This window comes from Canis lupus, chromosome 7, assembly GCF_048164855.1.
Source record: "Canis lupus baileyi chromosome 7, mCanLup2.hap1, whole genome shotgun sequence".
NCBI classification, from domain to species: domain Eukaryota; kingdom Metazoa; phylum Chordata; class Mammalia; order Carnivora; family Canidae; genus Canis; species Canis lupus.
This window is the reverse complement of record NC_132844.1, coordinates 13,711,131-13,726,194: the sequence shown is the minus strand read 5'-3', so window position 1 is coordinate 13,726,194 and position 15,064 is coordinate 13,711,131. Positions and strand designations below refer to the sequence as shown.

The window sequence follows — 15,064 nt, the reverse complement described above, 5'->3', positions numbered from 1 at the left end:
AAGACCAAGAAACAACTCAAATGTTCAAGAGACGAATGAATAAAATGTGGCATATTCATAAAATGGGATATTACTCAGCAATAAATTATTGAGATACAACAACATAAATGAATCTCAAAATGATTGTTGAATAAAAGAAGCTTGACAAAAAAAGAATATATACTGCATAGTTACATTTATATACAAATCTGGAAAATACAAACTAACCTATAGTGACAGAAAGCAGCTTAGTTGACGCTTGGGAGCAGGCGGATAAGTGGAAGGAGAGATTGGAATTGTAGAAGCCCAGGTTAAAATACTGGCTCCACAACTATTTCCACTACAACCCTGAAGATACTTAGTATCTCTGAGTTCTATTTCCACATCTGTAAATTAGTAATGTTACACAGGAAGTTATAAAGATTAATAAAAATTGGCAATATTCATGGAATGCTTATTAGGGGTCAATCACAAGGTAAATCCTTTAAATGAATATCCTAATTATTTGTAATAACCATACCAGACTATTTTATAGATGAAGAAACTGAGACTTTAAAAGACTTATATAAGTTCATACAGCTATAAGTGATGGAGCTAGCATCTGAACTCAGATATTATAACTTCAAAATTGCAGTCTTTAATTGATAAAATTCATAAACCCCTTAGAGGACAAAGTATATACAGAGTAGGTACTTATTAAAAGTGTTGAAATAAAACTAATAGCACCTATTATCATCACTGTCCTATGTCATCTTTGTTTTTATATGAAGCTTATTAAAATAGTACTGGGAATGAATGTTGCAATTTCCAAACAGTTTTTATGGACTCATGACAAGACATACAGAGTCTACTATTTCTAAATTACAAATCTGATGTCACATTCCAGTTTGAAGGTTTCAAAGAATTCTTACTGTCAATCTTAACCATACAGGTTATGAAACACAAAATCTTCTAAGGCACAGAATATGCAGCAAATAGAACCTTTTAAAATGTGAACACTTATTATTTTCCACCACTGTTATTTATATATGCTATTCTCTTGAATAGTATTCTATTCTTTGCACCTTTGCACTACATATAATGCCTTTCCTAACTCTGAGAAACTCTTCATTATCATTCGAGTTTAAGATCAAATGTAAACTCTAGTCTTTCCCAATTCCCTAAGCAATTATTACATTAACTTAATTATACTTTTCCATATTTCAACAAATTTTAAGATACTATATCTCTCAGCAACTAAAGGTTCATAGAAACCTCTTTATATATGGTCAGTATAACCCTTAACTACAAATACTGAAATGACTGATTCCTATGTATATCTGACACACTGAATTGAAACTAAAGATTCAGTTTTATTACTTTTTGTATTACCGTAATACCTAACCAAATGTCAGAAACATCATAGGCCTCTAAATAAATTTTTATTTACTTATAGATCGATTAACAGGGGAAAAAAATCTTTAAAAAGATATGCACTTTACATATAGTATCCTCCAAAGAAACAGTAAACTAGATCTACCAAAATGTATAGCAGTTCAGAAAAAACCTATATTCAATCTTGAATAAGAAACTTATTTTGTTCTTAAAGGTTATAGTTCAAGAAAGAAGTAAACTAGAGCACTAGAAGAATATCCTAACAAACTTAGTACATATTGAGGTCTAGAACATCTATTCAACGGTCATTCACTGACCACTTATAAATACACTAAAATCTTATGTCAGTGTAAATATTCATTTTCTTAAGAGAAGTTGGAGAGTGTCTAAAACTATCCTTAAAATATATAGTTTGTGGCTTGAGGGGGAAAATTATATCATTTTAGTTTTTTTTTTTAAAGACTTTACTTATTTATTCGAGAGAGAGAGAGAGAGAGAGAGAGAGAGGCAGAGACACAAGCAGAGATACAGGCAGAGGGAGAAGCAGGCTCCATGCAGGGAGCCTGATGTGGGATTCGATCCGGAGACTCCAGGATTATGCCCCACGCTGAAGGCAGGTGCTAAACCACTGAGCCACCCAGGGATCCCCTCATTTTAGTTTTCTATAATAAAGATAGGACTCCATGATGAGTTATTTGACGGGAAGAAGAGACAGTAAGAAGAATGCCATTAGAGATGAAAGAGAGTATTAGAAAAACACCTAGGGCACCTGGGTGGCTCAGTTAAGCATCTGCCTTCCATTCAGGTCATGATCCTGGAGTCTCTGCTTAGTAGGGAGCCTGCTTTTCCCTCTCCCTTGGCTTCTCTCTCCCTGCTTGTGCTCTCTCTAATAAATAAGATCTTTTTTTTTTTTTAGAAAAACACCTGGAACTAGCCAAAAGTTAGTACAGTTGACTCCTGAACTATGCAGATCCATTTATATGCAGATTTTTTATAGTACAGTACTATAAATGTATTTTTTCTTTCATGATTTTCTTACTGTTTCCTTTTCCCTAGCTTACTTTATTGGAAGAATGCAATATACAACACATACAACATGTAAAATATGTGTTATGTTATTAGTAAGGCGTCTGATAAACAGTAGGCTACTAGAAGGTAATTCTGAGGGAGCCAAAGTTATATAAAGATTTGACCACATGGGAGGCTGGTGCCCCAACCTCCAAGTTGTACAAGGGTCAACTATAGTTGTATAAAGGATATGGAAAGATGGTATAGCAGAAATGATGAAGATAAAAAAAAAAGAAAGAAAGAAAGAAAGCCATGACCAGACTATGAAGCCCAGAGTACCACAAAAAACTCCTCTACCTCTAAGGGTTTTTTTTTTTTTTTTCTTTTTTTGGAAAGACAATGTGAAGAAGTCAGCATAGGAAGCTGACGTCCAGAAAAGTTAAATGACCACTCACGTCCACACTGCTAATAGATTGCAGAAAAGATAGAACCTGAATTCAGTTTATCTTAGTTCCAACTACAAATTACCATCAAATTTATTATTTAATATTACACTATGATTTATTTTGCCCATTAATAAGTCTCTACATTTATTTCAAAAGAACCATTGCAAAAGAATCCTTAAAATACTGTTGCAAGTGAGGGGTGAGGGGTGCAGTTCGCACCTTGGTGTATCTAGGACACTCTGGTGCTATCAGCAGGTACTACCCAGGTAGGTATGGAGGGGCTCTGGGAGGGCCTACATTTTCCAGACAAACTCAGGATCTTCTGTATAGTTACTTGCTGCTGGAGCTGTACAGGATGGGCAAGCAGAAACTGATGAACTGCAGAGATGCCTGACACCTGAAGGATACAAACCTTTTAACCTGGAAACTTGTTGGCTTATGATTTCAATGCTGGGTACAGATACGTCAGGCACAATGGATTTCAATGAATTTAAAGAACTCTGGGCTGTAATGAAGGGTTGGACACAACACTTCATCAGTTTTGACAGTGACTGGAGTGGAACAGTGGATCCTCAAGAACTGCAGAGGGCCCTGACCACAATGGGATTTTGGTTGAGTTCCCAAGCTGTGAATTCAATTGCAAAATGATACGACACCAATTTCAAGATCACTTTCAATGACTACATCACCTGCTGCATCAAAATGCCAGCTCTGACAGCTTTCAAAGATGGGATACTGCTCAACAAGGTGCTGTGAATTTCCCCTATGATGATTTCATTCAATGTGTCATGAGTCTTTAAACCAAGAGGAGGCTGAATGAACAAAATCAACATTCCAACTAGAGTTCTCTTTAGCTCTTAGTCTTTGCCTTAAGTAACGTGTAAACTTGCACTGTTGCTTTTCTTTAATTAGCGGTCATAAAAGTTTATCACTTTAGGTACAACTGAAGTTTTTAGTATTGATAATAAATTCTTCAGAATTTTGCTAATACAATATCAAGTCTCTTACACCTTAAAACTTCCTTGCACCATTGTCAGTGATGCCTTATTTTCTTGTTAAGGCCCTCTGATATAAATTTCATTGTGTAAAATGTTTAAGGCACATTATACATTTTCATTGTAAGATACTTTTTTTTTTTTTTTTTTCATTGTAAGATACTTAAAATCCTTTCATCAGATTCCAACTCTATCTTTCTTCTAGAAAAGTTTTTACCTGGTACTGAAACCTTCATGTATGGAGTATTCTTACAATGCAAATGATTTATACCCACTTGAGTGCAAAAAGACACACACAAAAAAATATGGTAATCCATGTCAAGGTTCACTTTAGTGGAAACTTAGCACAGGCAATAAGGCTTACACATTTTTGATGACCATATGATTGAACAGGAAATGTGAGTGATTATTTTCTGCCTCTTGAAAACTACTGAATCATGTGAGTGGCAAATACTATTTGTTACCAAGTTCTTTGCCATCATCCACCTAGACCTTTGTTATAAAGGTCTTACAAATTATAAGCTATGCAAAAAAAAAAAAAAAAAAAAAAACTGACAAAAAAGTTTTTAACAATTAATAGAATATATAAAAATATTAACTAAGGTTATTTTTGGCTTGTGAGATTCTAGGAGACTTAATTTCCTTATAGATTTGAGTATTTTCTAAGTTTTCAATAATGTGCATACTTTTCTTTTCAAATCAGAAGTTATTTTTTAAAATACTGACATATCCATTTTGATATGCCATGTGTTCACTCTTACGTTAAAAAATATACGCCGCAAAAAAACTGGAAAGAGAATCAAATGTTGATATTGCTACCACTGTAAATCAGAGTCACGAATTTACTTTCTTCTTTCCTACTACTTTTCCAAATACTCTCTGATAAGCAAGTACTGTATTTTTAATGGAAGACAATTTTTTTTTGGATTTTTAAGCCATGTTCTTTTAAGTAAGATTTGGAATCTAATACTGGCTGTGCCTATTCCTGACTATGTGATTTAATCATCTGGATACTCTGTTTCCCTATCTTTGAAAAGGGGATTAATATTTACTGCATGGAGTAGTTCTGAATAGAAAAATTATGTTGGGATAATTAGCACCAATAATGCTTCTGTTTCTTAAATTTCAAACTGGACTGGCTGGCTCTTTCTTGGAAGGGAGCTTAACATGAAACAATGAAACATGAAACAATGAAACAATGAAATTAGTCTATTTTCTCCATGGCAGCAGAATATCTGTCTCATTTTAGCACACAATATGAGAGCTATGATTCAGATGATCAATTAGTTGTCAATCAATGAAAAAATAAAAACAGTTCTAGGCAAAAATGAATTAATTAATAAAATTAAATTGAAATGAAATGAAATGAAATAAAATACTTTTAGGATGCCTGGGTGGCTCAGTGGTTTAGCACCTGCCTTCGGCCCAGGGTGTGATCCCGGAGTCCTGGGACCGAGTCCCGCATCGGGCTACCTGCATGGAGCCTGCTTCTCCCTCTGCCTATGTTTCTGCCTCTCTTTCTTCCTGTGTCTCTCATGAATAAATAAAATCTCTAAAAAAAATAAAACCCCAAAAGAACAAAACAAAGCAAATTTAGAAATTACTTAAAACAGCACATCTTCTGCTCCCTTCCCCAAAAGTTTTTTTGTTTGTTTGTTTTTGTTTTTCATTTTGAATTTAGGAACTAAAATAAAGAAATTTAATCAATAAACTTGTTCATAAAAAATAAAAAGAATGTGCAAACACAGCAACTGTAACAGTATCAAAAAATATCAATGGAGAACTCAATATATTTCAAATTGTGTCTGAAAGCTACTGGAACATGTGATAATTAAGTTAATTATTCATAAGAGATTTCTTATAGTTGAATGATATTCAAATTATATACACAAATATCCTAACTGAAAGGTTAAAGAGGAAGAAAAGTGTAGTTATATCAAAACTCTATTTGACTCAAATTTAGAAGTAAATAGTAATAATATTGTTTTATTTATATATCACACATGCACTAATGTCTAATTAAATGGTACTAAAAGTCATTGCTTCCAAATACTTGGTAATCTTCTAATTTAAAAGAAATATATGTATTGATTTTATAAATTAATTAATGCATAAAGCTAAAACTGAAATTATTTTTATCATGTTAGTGTTTACTTTAAAACAGAAAACTGAGTATCTCATGTCTCATTTATCATAAAGGTTTTATGTTCTGCTCAGAGACATTATAAATATATACTCTTCTCCCTTTGAATTAGTAGAAGCATTTTTTTTTTAATTTATCTATTTATTTATTCATGAGGGACACAGAGAGAGCGAGAGAGGCAGACACACAGGCAGAGGGAGAAGCAGGATCCATGCAGGGAGCCTGACGTGGGACTCAATCCCGGGTCTCCAGGATCATGCCCTGGGCTGAAGGCAGCGCTAAACCGCTGAGCCACCCGGGGTGCCCTAGTAGAAGCATTTTTAAAACATAATCAGATCAAAAAGTATTTTAAATATTATAAGCTTTATCCTAAATCCCCTTGCTTACATAGATTTTGGATTCCTCAGACTGGTAATCTTTCAGGAATGTCATGACTCATTTATGCAATTTCAGGAAAATACATGTTTCAAATATCTTTCATAAAACACTGGCTATACAGGCTGCAGTGAAGTACACACTTTACTTTAAGAAATAATCTGGATGATACTATTTACCTGGGAGAACAAAAATGTACACTAGATATACTGAATTAACTATTTATAATAATCAAATAAAGTACTTAATACTGCCAATTAAAATGCACTTATTAGGTATTTAAGATGAGCCAGGACCATGCTACTACCCCTTCTACGTTAATGTGAATATCATAAGATTATGTCTAAATTATTCTAACAGTAGAGAATATAATTTCAGCATATATTTAGGAAAAAATCATATAGATACCAAAGACATACATTGTATAATTTTCATAGATTAAGATTTGCCTGGCTCTAGAAAGCACCTGACTTAGGCTCAACATTTTAAAGTAAGAAGAGGGATGCCTCGGTGGTTCAGCAGTTGAGTGTATGCTTTCGGCTCAGGTCATGGTCCCACGGTCTTGAGATCGAGTCCCACTGCCTCTGTCTCTGCCTCTGCCTCTTTCTGTGTCTCTCATGAATAAATAAATAAAATCTTCAAAAATAAAGTAAAAAGAGATGACTGCCATTCAGTATGCTCTGTCTAAGCTTTGTTTGCTGGAATCCTACCACTCTGATATCCCTCACAAAGCAAGTTCCCCACCATAAACTACTGAATAGCCATGGGGTTCAAAATTAAACAATTTATATGAATATCTTACATAACATCTTTGAGTTTTCATTAGATAATTAAATATATTAGGTTCTTTTTCAGTTAAAGGTCTTTTACTCATTGCTTGTATGTTCATAAAACCATTTTCAATAATCATTCTAAAATAGATGAATTTAGGCCTTCTTGATATATTAAAGAAAATTTCACCTTTCATGTGCTGGGATCATCACCTGCTCAGCTGGCAAATATTTATTGCTATATTTATTTATTGTTTAAATGGTCAAAAAGGTAGTTACACAACTTGTAATAAAGGTAGGAGAGAGAAAATACATTCGGATTATTTCAAGCACTGATATGACTTAACAGATTATTTCAAACTCTGATATGTATTAATTTTTAATAGATGGTATATACATGAACCAGACCAATGCCATTTTGGACATTGCCATGATGAGGGCTCTGTGACCTGTAACTTATAGCACACAGTCCCCTTCACTTCCTACATTCTTTTCTTTTATTTAACCACATCCTTAAGTACACCCTTGGGACATAACATCCTTGATGTCCCCCTGGAAATACGACACTTATTCTTAAACATTCTCCTCTTGGATGGTCCCCAGCATGTACTCCCAGTCTCTAGGACTATAAAAGCAAGTCTAAAGAGAAATGGGGTTGTAGAGATCTACTCCTCTTGCAGCTATCCAAGACACACTTCTATCTGTAAGTCCCCTTAATAAATAATTTCTTGTCAACTTGGACTTATTGGCCTTTATCTTCAGTCTTAGGGCTCCTACAGCCTTTGGAGGTAGTTTTGCATACACTTCCCCTTCAAAGAAAGTAAATATAATACAGAGGAAGAGATCATTAGCAGTTGGGAAAGGGAGACAGACAGCAGTCATGAAGAAACTACAGTAAGTCATGGTAAAGAGCCTGAATTTTTACTTGTAACATAAGAGAAAGTCTCTGTACGATTTTAAGTATAGGAATGACAAGTATATTTTTTAAAGGTCTACTCGTCTACGATGTGAAGATCAGATTTGGAAATGGTAGACAACTATGCTAATAATACAAGTGAAGAATGATGCATTACATGAGTGAAAAGTGAAGTAGGGGGATACAGATTATGTTTCTGACGTGCAGCTAATAGAATTTGATAATGACTTAAATGTGAGAGTGAGTTAAAAAAAAGATAAATCAAAGACAACCTTTTTCCCTTAAGTAGATGGATGGCAGTTCTGCTGAAGCTATCTATATAAGGGAAATTAAGAGGACAGGCTGAGAGAAGAAAAGAAAAAACACTATATTTTAAGAACTTACTATATGTCCAAATAGAAATCTCAAACAGGCAATTGCATCTGACTTTGGGTGTCAATAGAAAAGTCAAGGATTTAAAAGAAAAAACTCATTTTCAGAGAGTTACAGTGACTTTATACAAGGTTATACATTAGTAGCAGACCTAAAATAAAATTTTAGACTATACTTCAATAATAATTTTTTTAAGATTGATTATTTATTTATTTATTTATTTATTTATTTATTTATTTATTTATTTATTTATTTTTAGAGAGAGAGAGGGAGAGAGAGAGGTGCAGAGACACAGGCAGAGAAAGAAGCAGGCTTCATGCAGATAGCCCAATGCAGGACTTGATCCCGGGTCTCCAGGATCACACCCCGGGCTGAAGGCCGCACTAAACCGCTGTGCCACCGGGGCTGCCCATAATAAAATTTTAAAAAGGAAATGTAAACCAATATGTAAGTTTTAATTTTTTAGCAGAAACATTTTAAAAAGTTTTTAAAAATTGAAATTTTATAAAAATTTAGTTAACCCAATGTATCTAAAATATTCTTTTTAATACATAATAAAAATTAGTTTTCTTTTTTACATAACAGGCCTGGGAAAATAGGTATATTTTACACTTAAACCTCATCCCAATCCAGATTAACCATATTTCTTTATTTTGCTTTCAGTTTTTTAAAAATGAAGTATGGCTGACATATTAATTTCAGGTACAACATACAGACTTGATAATTCTATACATTACAATTTGCTTACCATGACAGGTGTAAGCACTATCTGTCACCATACAAAATTATTATAATCTTATTGACTATATTCCCTATGTTGTACTTTTCATCCTGTGGCTTCTTTATTTTATAACTGAAAGTCTGTACCTCTTAATCACTTTCACCTATTTGCCTATCCTTTCACCCCTAACTCCCTCCAGACTGTTCAACAGCACATGTAACTAGTGGCCACTGTATTAAACAGTGCAGCTCCAGAAAGAACCCAGCTAACTTATATAATGTTTTAAAATTGATAAATATATTGTCATAACATAGCAGACTGAATTGCAGGAAAGGCTCTTAGGATAGCATATAAAATCCTTAACATGGTCTCAAAGGCCCTGCCATAATCTGTGGGTCATGGAATTCAGATGAACTATACTGAGGATTCTTTGGGGGAACAGAAAGAACATATTAGTTTTATCCAATCTCTTATTGCTAATAAAGTTATCCCTAGTGAGTAAAGAAACAACAAAAACCCCACAAGTAATCATTTGTTGCATGTGTTAAAGAATGTAATTAATGTTCTATTCCAACATTGACTAAGTCACTAATACTTATTACTATATTCCAACCCAAAGTCTAAAATAAAACAGTTAGGTCTAAGCATGCATCATATACTAAACTGGCCCTAATGGAAACCTCATTACTCACCTTTACTAAAGGTTAACAAATATTTCACCTGATAAAACAAAAATTACTTGCAGTCTTGAAAGTGCTAAACAATATATATAAGGAGTTACTTCCCTTTAGAATATGAGAATACTGGGGTGCCTGGGTGGCACAGTTAAGCACCTCACCTAGGTCATGATCTCAGGGTCATGAGATCAAGCCCCATGTTGGGCTCCATGCTTGGCATGGAGTCTGCTTGAGATTCTCTCTCTCCCTCTGCCCTTCCCACTTATGCTCGCTCTCTCTGAAAGATAAATAAATCTTAAAAAAAAAAAAAATATGAGAGCACTAAGAGTTGGGAATCTGTTTTTCATCTTCGTCTTCCTAATGCCCACCATAGTACCTGGCACAAAGAAAATATTCAGTGATATTTCTTCTGTACTTGATTCAGCTGAGTCATTCTAATTAAACTAATTATCATCTATGAGCTGCATCACTGAAGAATTTTCATAAATTATGTCATATTTAAGAGACTCCATGTTGAGCACAATGACTAACTCCAGAACAAAAGCTGGGTATATATTATTCTGCTAACATTATTTAAGTGTGATAAATGTTTTTTATTAGATATCATAAAAACAAGCGAAATTATTTTTTTCCCTACATTCGTTCACTGCAGCTTCCAGTGAAACTAGATATTACCTTGGATTCCAACCCCTGCTACATTTGCTCTGGGAAAAAAAAAAGGCAATGTTTCAAAACATATTTTTATATTTTAAAAATCTTCTTGACACTAAGGTAGTATTAGAAACTCTAAAAATAATCAAACACTTAGAATGTCATAGAATTTCATCCCTTAGGAAGAATACATAAAAAATGTTGTCAGAAATATTTAATATTCTCTTTATTGTTTATCCTCAAGAAATCACTTATCCTCAAGAAACTGTTTCACTGATTTGTCCCCAATCCAAATCCAAATTTTTATACCTGTGTTTTTACATATTTATATCTTTTAATATGGATATAGCAATATGTGCTATTATTTTAAAATATATAACTTCTGAATTCAAAGATAACAAAACATCATTTCTGAGAGACTTTGTAAAAATCAGTTAAATTATGCTTAGTTCTTTATTTTAGCTGTAAGAGAGTTATAGGAAATTCTTAGGAGACTATATAGTTCAGCTAGGGATCCCCCACATATACCAACTGAGTTAGTCAACTAAACTCCAGGTCAGTGTACTTCATATATGGCTTTACTCTCCAGTAGTGGGTTATGAAATCAACTTAGTGAATTGTGATCAGCATTTTTAAAGAATAGAAAAGAAAAAAAAATAGTGCAGCATATCATATATGATAAGGGCAAATACTGTTACACAAAAATTTTGCTTGTGTTTGGGTATATGGAATCAAAATGTGAAATGATGGTTTGAAACCCAATGTTATAGATAGACACTTTCCAATGAACACAAATGCATTCTTTTAAAATATGGCTTATTTCATTTTGGGAACACAGCAACCTTTCTCTCACAAATGTATATAATCTTGGGCTTAGCAATTCCACTTTTAAAAAAAAAGCATACTTGCACACATGCAAAACTGTGCACAAGTAAGAGTACTCATCACAAAATTATCTGTGGTACCAAAAACTAGAAACAAATCCAACTGTCATCAATAGGGTACTACGTGAATAAATTATGGCACATCAATATAATGGAATTCTATGAAGCCATAAAAAAATTCTATGCAGGAAAAAAAAAACTCTGTGTAGAATAGTAACATTTCCTATTACTGAGATGGAAATATTTGCTTATGTGAAAAAAGTAAGGTGCAGAACAGTATGCAATATGCTATTTTTTGTTCATATTTGGTGGGGGTGGGGAGAAGGTACTCAGAATCTATCATTGTTTCTGAAGATTCAAGATAAATACATAAAACCTAAACATGGCGATTATTAAAGAAAGAAGTAGGGATCTGAGCAGGTGAGGAACAGATATAAAATAGGAAATTTTTCACTATTTAAAGGTTTCTAGTTTTTGAAACATCAAAATAACACCTATGTAAAAAGAGACACGAAAAGAGATACAAGATACAAGTGACTTCTTTAGAAAATGGAAAAGCTAAAGAAGTATCTAATTAAATAGAGAAGCCTAAATGAGCTCTTAAGTTTTTCAAAAATATTTTGTATTAAAAAGTTCTTATTATTCCTACAATTTTACCCTCCAGAGACAAAAAGATAATTGAGTTACTCTTCTGAAATGCTTCAAATTATTTTAAATCGTGTATCCCTCCAGTCTCCTCTCTGACATTCTATTTTTGATCTTAATACACCTAGTTACTCAAAGGCATCTCTGGACAGTTTAGGAACAGAAAAAACAGTGGGTTCTCTTCTTACCTCCAATACCTATTAGAATTGTGGCCTCACCCAAGACTGTATTTCATCACAGATCAGATATATTATTAAATGCAAAACTTAAGCTATATTCCTGCCTTTATCTAAAATGCACTCTCTCATTCATTCAATGTATATTGAACACTAACTACCATGTCTCAAACTGTGAGGACTTATTTTCTATTCTCAACAACTCATGGTGCAGCAGGTGAATCTAGACTACAAGGAGTCTGTTACTTAGTTTCAAACTATATACATCTACTACTGCCCACCCTAATCTTTAAAAAAAACAGAGAAGACTAGACATGCTACTTCACTGAACCTGCCAATCCCAAACTAGATTCTCTATGTCAAGATCAGCAAATTAACATGATATAACACAAATACTAAAATGTTATCTTCAATGATCTTGGACTATGAATACACAAGATAATATATTCCTTATTATTTAAATTGGTAATCATTCATTAATCCATTAATGTTTATATTAATGTTATATTAATATTAATTAATGTTAACATTAATGTTAATAGTAACAGCTAGCATTTCTTTTGAGCACATAATACAAATTAAGGCTTTGTATTAAATACTTCAAGGGGATTACTTTAACATACAAAGAAATACCATGAGTTAAGTCTTTTTATTGTCCATATTTTATTTTAATTTTTTACATTTCTTCATGTTTTTATTTAAATTAGTTAACATACAATGTAATATTAGTAACAGATATAGAATTTAGTGATTCACTTAAATATAACATCTAGTGCTCATCACTACAAGTGTACTACTTATTTTAAAAATGGGGACGCTGGGCATAGAGGGTTTGAAGACTGCCCAAGGCTAAATTACCAGTAAGCAAGAGAGCAAAGACTGAAACTCAGGTATTTAATACCAAAGTCCAAATTTAAAAATCCCAATTAAAAACTTGTAAGGCTTACTGATTTCGTTACTTTATATTTTTCAAAATAACTTAATTTTATAAAAATAAAAATATAAAGCTGATAAACATACTGACTATACTAATAACTGAATAAAGGCAAAAAGAATAAGATTTTTTATTAACCTTAGTGTTAAGGTTTTTAAAGTGTTAAGTGTTAAGGTTAACCTTAGTGTTAAGGTTTAGGGTTTTTAAAACCTCGATTATTCTTGATAATGTTTATATCTTCATATGCATTATATACCTCACTTATAAATGATTAACACTAATAAATATGCATATATGTAACCTAAAAATCCCACTTCCAAAAATTTATCCAAGTTAAACTGAAAAAAAAAAAGGTAGGTAAATAAGCACAAAGACATTTGCTAAAACATCATTTAAAAGAAAAAAAATAATTAAAAGCTGAGTGTCCACAAATAATGGATTGGGATAAGTAATTCATATCACATTCTTCATGAATTACAGTAGTTAAATACAATGAGGAAGATATTTGTGCTCATAGGAAAATGTATCCAAAAGAAAAGAAAAAAAAAAGTATGCCACAGAACAGTAATATAATTACATATCTGTTAATATAAAAAAATTATGAAAAAAATATATCAAACTGTTCAACTGGAGTTGGAATTATAAAGGAACTTTCACTTTCTGTTTTGTAAGTGTAAATATTACATTTTAGATAGTACTTTTTTTGGTGAATAGATTTTATCATCAGCCCCATAAAAATGCTTTATTTACATAAAATATATATCTTAATGATAAATAAAAGAGGAAGAACTGTTCTGTACTAACTTAATGCATTAAAAATAACATCATTTGTTTTTTTATAGATAGAAATATGTAATTTTTTAGTTAATACAAATTAACTGATTCATCTTTTTTTCAATATCTCATACAAAGAGTCCAACATCTTTACCAAATACCTTATTTTCAATTTGTACTCCCACCTGAAAATGCACTGAACAATTACTGAATTCTTCTAAGAATAAAGAAAGTAAATCTATGGCCAGTTTCTCTTCACTGAAGAGTCGCGCATTTTAATGTTTCATAAGAACTCATTTTTGAACCTGACAATCTGGGTAGAGGAAATTAAATCCTAACAAAAAAAGGCCTCAGGAGAGTAATCTACTATTAAATCTCTGAAGGAAGTGAGATCGTACGATTTTGTGAAAATCAAGTAAGTTTTTTTCTAAAATGAAACTAATCCAAATTTTATTACATTATGACAAAAAGCCATTAAAAATCATAATGCATAATTCATAATCCTTTCATATTTTTAACTGAATGTATTTACACTATTAAAATAGTGACTGGAAATACTATGCCCTTAGTATCAATTCTTAAAAATTCTTTCATAGTGAAAATACTCCATTTAAGAAGCATAATAAAAAAAAAAGAAAAAAGAAACCCAACTAACCAACTAACCCAACCCATCTAAATAAATAGATGAGTCTCCTAAATATACTCCACTACATGATCGCAAAATGATAAATTAATGTCCTTGAAGAGAAAAAACACAAGCAGAGAATAACAAATAGCAATGCCACATTTAATGAGAACTTAAGATATAATGGAGTCAGAGAAGTAAACTAACCTCTTCTTGGAAGGAAAAGATGCCCTCCCTATTCCTAAGCTGGAACTAGGGCTTGAATGCTAAGGAAAACTGAAGAAAAAGTTCTCAGGAGGGAATTTTAACAGATAAAGAAAACTCTGGCTGCACATAACAAGCTCCACTACAAACTCTTGAGATTACACATTTGGGTGTCTATCAGCACACACTAAACAACAATTGAGCATGTCAGATGTCAATCTGAAGTAACACCAAAATGCTGTACCAACAGACACATTCACAGTACACAAGAAGACAGTAAAAGAGACATGGGTCAACCTCAGTTATGGGTTTCATTTGGCTGGGTTTGGACCGCTTGTCATTAAAACTACTATAATAAGACAGGGCTGGTTTCACGAAATCAGTATCACAAACTT

At 32.6% G+C, this 15,064-nt stretch overlaps 1 protein-coding gene and 1 pseudogene across 7 annotated transcripts in view; one reads left to right on the top strand and one right to left on the bottom strand.

Moving 5' to 3' along the window:
• ASCC3 (activating signal cointegrator 1 complex subunit 3) overlaps window positions 1–15,064 on the bottom strand; it is a 335,529-nt gene that overhangs the window by 243,859 nt on the left and 76,606 nt on the right. The window lies entirely within an intron of this gene.
• Window positions 2,427–3,607, top strand: LOC140637379 (sorcin pseudogene; annotated as a pseudogene).